The sequence below is a fragment of the Myotis davidii genome, unplaced genomic scaffold (genome assembly GCF_000327345.1).
Source record: "Myotis davidii unplaced genomic scaffold, ASM32734v1 scaffold739, whole genome shotgun sequence".
NCBI classification, from domain to species: domain Eukaryota; kingdom Metazoa; phylum Chordata; class Mammalia; order Chiroptera; family Vespertilionidae; genus Myotis; species Myotis davidii.
The window spans coordinates 97,589-105,016 of record NW_006290355.1 but is presented as its reverse complement, the minus strand read 5'-3'; positions in this window follow the sequence as shown (position 1 = coordinate 105,016).

Below are 7,428 nucleotides of genomic sequence, written 5' to 3'. Positions count from 1 at the left end.
CCTTTTTCAAATGTCCTTAATATATATATATACTAGAGGCCTGGTGCACAAAATACTTGTATGGGGGGGAGGGGGTGTGCTGATCCCCTCAGCCCAGTCTGCACCCTCTCCAATATGGGACCTCTTGGGGGATGTTTCACAGGGATCAGGCCTAAACCAGCAGTTGGACATCCCTCTTGCAATCTGGGACTGCTTGCTTCTAACCGCTCACCTGCCTCCTGGCCTGATCTCCTAATGGCCCTTCCCTGCTGGCCTGATCCCCCTAACTGCTCTCCCTTGCCAGCCTGATCAACCCTAACCACCTCTGCCTTGGCCCTGCCACCATGGCTTTGCTGGGAAGGACATCTGGAAAATTGTCCAGAAGACATCTGGTCTAATTAGCATATTACCCTTTTATTAGCATATATATTTTATATATATTTAGGCAATAAAATAGTCTTCTACCCTGCACTTTCTTAACCAGTAAAACAAGACATTTCTTTTTTTAAAATATATTTTTATTGATTTCAGAGAGGAAGGGAGAGGAAGAGATAGAAACATCAATGATGAGAGAGAATCATCAGTTGGCTGCCTCCTGCATGTCCTCTACTGGGGATCAAGCCCACAACCCAGGCATGTGCCTTGACTGGAATTGAACCTAGGACCCTTCAGTCTGCAAGCTGATGCTCTATCCTCTGAGCCGAACCAGCTAGGGCAAAACAAGCCATTTCTTAATAACCTACTTTCCTTCTGCTTACAATGATGTTCACCATTTTCTTGGTAAATATGTAGACTATCCCTAATCTTGTAATCATTCTGTACATGGAGAAAAGATGTGTCAAGATGTCTAGAAAGGTGCAGAAAACTACAATGCTGATTCATAGAGCATAGCCACAGAACAGGTGCCCATGAGCACCCAACGAACATTTATTAACTAAGGGTTTTTGAAGTTGTAATGGTACACATATTCATCCCATCTTCTCTGATAATGGAAGGGATTTTGGTGGTGTGCTATGTTGAAGTTGAAAGTGACAAAGGATTGTGACATGTAGGAAAACTGATTTCTTGGAACTTTATAAATCTTGCTCAAACATCTACATCATTGAACAGGCCTGAGTTGTTACCTACTGTATCTCCCTTGTGATAGCTTCATTCCATATACAGTGTCATGATAATAATAAAATCTCCCAAGTTAAAGGTAACCACATTGGTGTTTGACCATCTTGAATTTTCTCAGAGACTCAACAAATTTTAGCTGTTTCAGCTCAGCGGATAGAGCATTGGCCTGTGGACCAAAAGATCCCAGGTTCAATTCTCCAATGCTGAGTTTCTCTCACATCGATATTTCTTTCTGTCTGTCTTTCCCTCTCTCTTCTGCTCTCTCTAAAAATCAATGGAAAAAATATCTTCAGGTGAGGATTAAAAAAAATTGTAGCTGCTCAAATGGGTATCCTTATGCTGGAAATGGCTTTAGTTATTTGGTTGCATGAGGCATTTTTCTTCCTAATCTGTTAATTAAAATTTGTTACATTATCTACCTGACTCCTGAGACTTACTTCCAAAATTATGTGCTTAGAGTATATAGAGACGAGATAGAAAGCGTAAATTACGGCTTTTGTTGATGCAACTTTAGTAATAAACTTCTCTCATAGATAAGAATTATGTGACATTTCTTTATCAATTCTATTCAGTTAATTTCACTCTCAGCAAGGACTCTTAAGAGAGCATAGAAGTAGTGTGCCCCAGGATCTTCTCCCCAGGACAATTTTTCAATTCTGTGACTCAACATTTATCTCAATGAAAGAACATTTTTTTGAGTCAGAGGACCTCTTATTTGAACTTTGAAAATATGGAATTAAATTATAACACAAGCAATGGCAAAGTTTTAGCCCGGTTATTTTTTGATACCCTATCTTCCAGACATTTTGAACTTGACCAAGGGTGAGTCCTTAACCTCAAATGGATCCAGATCAGAACATTCTTACCAAATCTTCTCCTGCCTCCATAACAGAAGTCCAGGAGTTTCCTTAATCTGGTTAAGACTGACCAATTTCAGATCTCTACATGCCTATTGAAGCAGTGAGAGGGTGACCAAGAACTTCTACTAAGAACCTCCCCCTCCGTTCATCATCACCATTCACAGTCTAATGTTTATTGTTTACCTTGAGATCATCAAAACAAATATATTATGACCACTTTCTTGATTTACAATAATTATCACAGGAGGGATAGGACTTCTTGATTCTAATCCACATGTGGCTCAGGGACAGTGAGGTAACTCCCACCCTGCACTCTCTTCCATTCCTTTCCACTTGATTTTTCCCATATGTAACCAAATGATGCACTATGTATTTTCCCCATTTATTTGCTTAACTCTGTCTACTAGATGAGGGCAAGGTTTTTTGCCTATGCCCTCCATGAAATACCCCAGTTTAGTAATTGGCAATCTAATGTGGTTACACAAAGAGTACAAACAACATTAAAATAAGTGTACAATAAAAATTGCAAGGCCTCACTGTTTAAACGTGATCCTTTCTTTCAGTTTCAGAGTGCAAGTGGGACAGAGGCAGTCACCTTATTACTGGGGGCTTATGGCACATACCCACCAGTGGCTTTATTCACCAATATTTGAGGATAAAATGCCTGTTTCCTTCCCTTCACAAAGAGTTAGTTTTAGCTTTCGATTGCCAATCTCATCACACCACAGCACTTAGGAGAGTGATTTGATTTCCCTGTTGCATGTATGGGGTCTTTAATGGAGAGAACATCAATTTTGGGTGCCCTGCCATAATTGCACCAGAAATACTTGCACTGTGTAAAGAAATAAGCCTTGAGCTGTGCTTCAATTTCTTGATGTACATTTCTTAATACTACTTTACTAATATGAAGCACTTGTTTTAACTATTTTCCCAAACCATTATCTCTTCAATTTTATCTTTTCTTCTCTCTTGACATGTAAAGATTCACATACGAAGAAAAAAATAGACCTGTTATGGCCTATTTTTTTCTAGCTATCATAATACATTTTCAATTTTTTTTTCAAAAGTCCAAATTTTGCCTTAGGATACTAGAATATGATCTTATATCTTTTCCACCAGAATTGTGCTTACACAGATGGATCCAGAATTTTTTCTCTTCCTACATAGACATCCCTTTATGCAAAATCTTTAGATCCAATCTCTATTTGCTCAGGGCATTCATCAATTCATTCAATAAAAATCTATTCAGTATAATGTTATAGGTGTAATGTTACTAACACTTTTTTTCAAAGACAACTAAGTAAAAAACCTTCCGAATTTGGAGTCATTAGTTGGATAGCAAGATTCAAAATTTTATAGATAAATGTAGGCAGAGGATGGGGTTACAAAGGTGTAAAAGATTATCTTTATTTGGGGGATAGTATCATTTAACCATCAAACTGGGTAATGAAAGATAGATAAGTGATCCCAAGAGCTGTGGTACAAAAAAAGATATGACTAGACAGGTTGGCATAAAGAACTTCATGTACCATAATAAGGAGTTTCAACTTTATTGACTTGGTAAATGAATTGAGGAGTCTGAAAATGTTAACCAGTCTGATAAATGGATTTGAAACTAAGATAACTTATCTGAGAGCAAGGAGCTTGAGCAAGACAAGAAGGAGTGAATCATTACATTTACAGTAGTTCAGATGAAGGGTGTTGCTGAAATAAATTATTTTTCATTTTCTGTCCATTTCCAATCCATCATCACAGCAATTTTACTGTTTAGAAGAAATAGATGAGGTCTGAAAGAAAGGCAGAGATAGTCAGTAATGGGGCCACATTGAGTTTTGAGTTGCTGAGATTTCCAATTGCAGTAATTCAGTCCTCAATAACATTGGCTCTCAAACACCAAAACCTTGGGCTAAAGTTTGTCCAAGGAGTTTTTTTTGGAGAAACCTGGTGAAGCTTGAGGTTCTAGTTTAAAAGTCTGGGTGTCTAATCACCAGTATATGACTGATTTCTGGCATCACTTACATGGATTTTCTGCTCTCTACTTTCCGACTCGTAGGGAAAAATGCTTTAGTAATTTCAAGATATAAAGAAACATTTTGGACTGCACTATTTTGATATTGCAATACCTGTAGTGGTGTTTTTGGCCTCTAAAAAAGGAACCTGGACTAGATTTAAGTACTAATGAATGAAAATGGTGTTGAAATAAAACAGAAATATTTTCAAGAGAATCATTTCCTCACTGCATCATATTCTGCTTGTCATAGATGAAACAAAAAAAAATTTAGCTCTCCTCCCATTGCCTCAAATAGTTTAGGCTCCATTACACCTTTCACAAGAATTATATTGTTAATCATCTTGTGATTACTCTACCAGACCATGAGCCATGTGGGACCAAGAACAACCTTTTATTGTTGGTGTGTTCACAGTATGTAGGGCACTTTTAAAGAGGCCCTTTCTTCCACTTTTGTTTCAATTTCTACCAATTGAGTTAATTGGGTTTAGTTACAGGCAACTGCGAATTATTTCCTGGGTGTTTATATTTTAAAGACATGGTAAAATTTATAACTTCAAGGGACAGAGAAGAAATTTGAGGTTTTTTTTTTTCTTTCTAGGAATTTCAAGACAATCTCTGTATAAATTTTTCCTTCCTTTAAGTCTTCTATGATATCTGAAAGCATTTTGAGATAAATAGAAGAGATTGGGTGTTGGTAAGGAGAGGTGGGCTTTGAATTGCTCTAGTGTTTTCTTTCTGGTTTTATAGAGATTTGTTTTTTTGTTAGCCCTTGAATATTGGCCTCCAGATTATTTATTTTCTTATTATTTGTAGGAGGGCCTGGGGAATTGATGAGTTGAGTAGTTTTTAGGAAGGGGAATTTATGTTAGATTTTTGTTTTAAATCTATTTTTTTTTGTTCTTTTTATTGTGTTAGAAAGTCTCTAAGTTAAGCTATTGTATTAATTTTCTCTCTTTGCTTTTCCCCTTAAGTGCCAGAAAACTATTCTTCCAATATCCTGATTTTTTTTTTTACAATACAAATGTATAAAAGCAAAGAGATCACTCAGCCAGTATGGCTCAGCAGTTTAGTGTCTACTTATTAACCAGGAGGTCATGGTTTGATTCTTGGTCAGGGCACATGCCTGGGTTTCAAGCTAGATCCTCTGTAGGGGATGTGCAGGAGGCAGCCAATTAATGATTATCTCTCATCATTGATGTCTCTATCTTTCTTTCCTCTCCTTTCCTCTCTGAAATTAATGCAAATATATTTTTTAAGAAAATAAAGAGATGGAGTTAAAGTGGATGTTAATATTTGTTCTCATTTCTGTTTTCCTATCTGATTAAGGGAGTCTTAATAGCTAGCTCTTATACAAATATGAAGGGTCTCTAATGTTTTTTTTCTTTTCATTTTGGGACTTTTTCCAATTCAAAGTATCCATCATGTGGCCATTGAAAAGTGGAATATATTAATCTCATTAATCTCAAAACAATAAGCCTTTTATGGCTTAATCAAATATGCAAGAGGTGACAACTCTAACAATATTCAGAAAATTTACTCCCATTGTTAGCCTAAGAGAGATGAGGGGCCTGTTTTATTTTTATTTTTTTAATATATTTTTATGGATTTCAGAGAGGAAGGGAGAGTGGGAGAGAGAGATAGAAACAAATGATGAACCATTGATTGGCTACCCCCTACTAGGGATAGAGCCCACAACACAGACATGTGCCCTTGACTTGAATCATCCCGGGACCTTTCAGTCCACAGGTGGAAGTTGTATCCACTGAGAAAAACCAGCTAGGGTGAGGGCCCTGTTGTAGTTGTTCCAAAATGCGAGGAATCACATGTTCCACTGCCCCTTTGAACAGAATACGGTTTTTATATTCCCCAAGCTGGGATCTACAGCCTACTAAACTGTCTGCCAAATGCATATGCATCCTCTGGCTGGTGGAGAATGAAGACAAAAGAAAATAATGATCACCATGGGAGAAAGATCAACAGAAAACAAGAGTACTTACCCAAACCTTTACCAAAGTTGCTTATGCCCATGTAATTGGTTTCAAAAATATTTTCCCTGCTAATCTAAAATTTAAGAGAGAAAGGACTCACACTTTTTCATTTCCATTGGACCAGAGATTCCAGGAAGCTAACATGGTAAGAACTTTTAATTTCTGCTGGCATTTTTCAGATGTCTCAGGATTTCTTCATCTCTAGCAGTTCCAGGGTAAAAAGCAGTTTTCCAGCCAGTATCACCAACCCAGAGCAAGGAAGGCAACTTTCACAGGGGAGATTTATTTACTACATTAAAGGAGACAAAGGAGGATCACCATGCCCTTCTTGCATGGGGTGATTGTCAAAAACTTTAATTTAAAGTAATTGATATACCATTGTGGAATATTTGGGGCAGCCTGCCCTGGGTGCTAACAACATTTTTCTGGTACCTAGTACCTATAACCAAATTTTTTAAAAAGCCATTTACTTGATCACTTTTCAACTTCCTATAATATATTTTTCACTAAATGATCAACTTGCATGGAATACTCCTTTCTATCACCACACAGTGTACTTCACAGGGGGAAGAATCATCGTTTTGTTTCCCCCATATCTGGCAGATAGCATATGCTCCATAAATATGAATTGAATTAAATTTATGTATTAAATATTATGATGATCTCTTCAGAAACTTGATCAAAAGATGGACAGTGATTTCACTATTATCATTATTATAAAATTATTTCATGCAGATTATGGTAAACAAAGTACAAACTTGCAATTGAGCTTAGAGTTCCCTATGCAAACCATGCTCCAGTTAACTGTATTCACTACTGACAGGCTTTTATGTGTCATATAATAGAGCTGTTCTGTGTAAGAAGTTAATTATTTCATTTATTAAAATAAACTTAATGGAACACATTAGCCACTATAGGGTAGCAGAATTCTGCCACACAAAAATATGACTTTTTACCATTAGGATAATTTTAGGCTGATTATTTTTCAGAAACAAATGACTCAAGAAGAGCTTTTTACCTCCCCTTTAACTGCCTAAAAGAATTTCTTTAGAAGCCTTGGTCTAGGAAAGAGAACTATCCAAAAATAACTACAAAAAATATGGGCGAGGTGTGATAAGCTGTGGGGAGCTCAGCAAGGCTTTCTTGTTTAAATCCTCTCTGTGTCCATTTGGTTCCAAAAGGCATGGCAAACATTTGTTTACCAAAAATTTCCTCTTCCCATCTTCTTATTGTCTTCCTCCCATTTGAAGTCATAGACACCTACCCTTTCTCCTTAGCTTTGGATAGCATATAAGCCTGATTGTCTTCTGGCCTCTTATTCTTATGAAGCTCTGTATACACAAAAGTAAATGTAATTTTCTCCTGTTAATCTATCTTCTATCTACTTAATTCTTAGACCAGCCAAAGGAACATGGAGGGTAGAAAAAATTCACTCTCAATACCAATAACTGGAAAAGTTAGCTAGATAGTT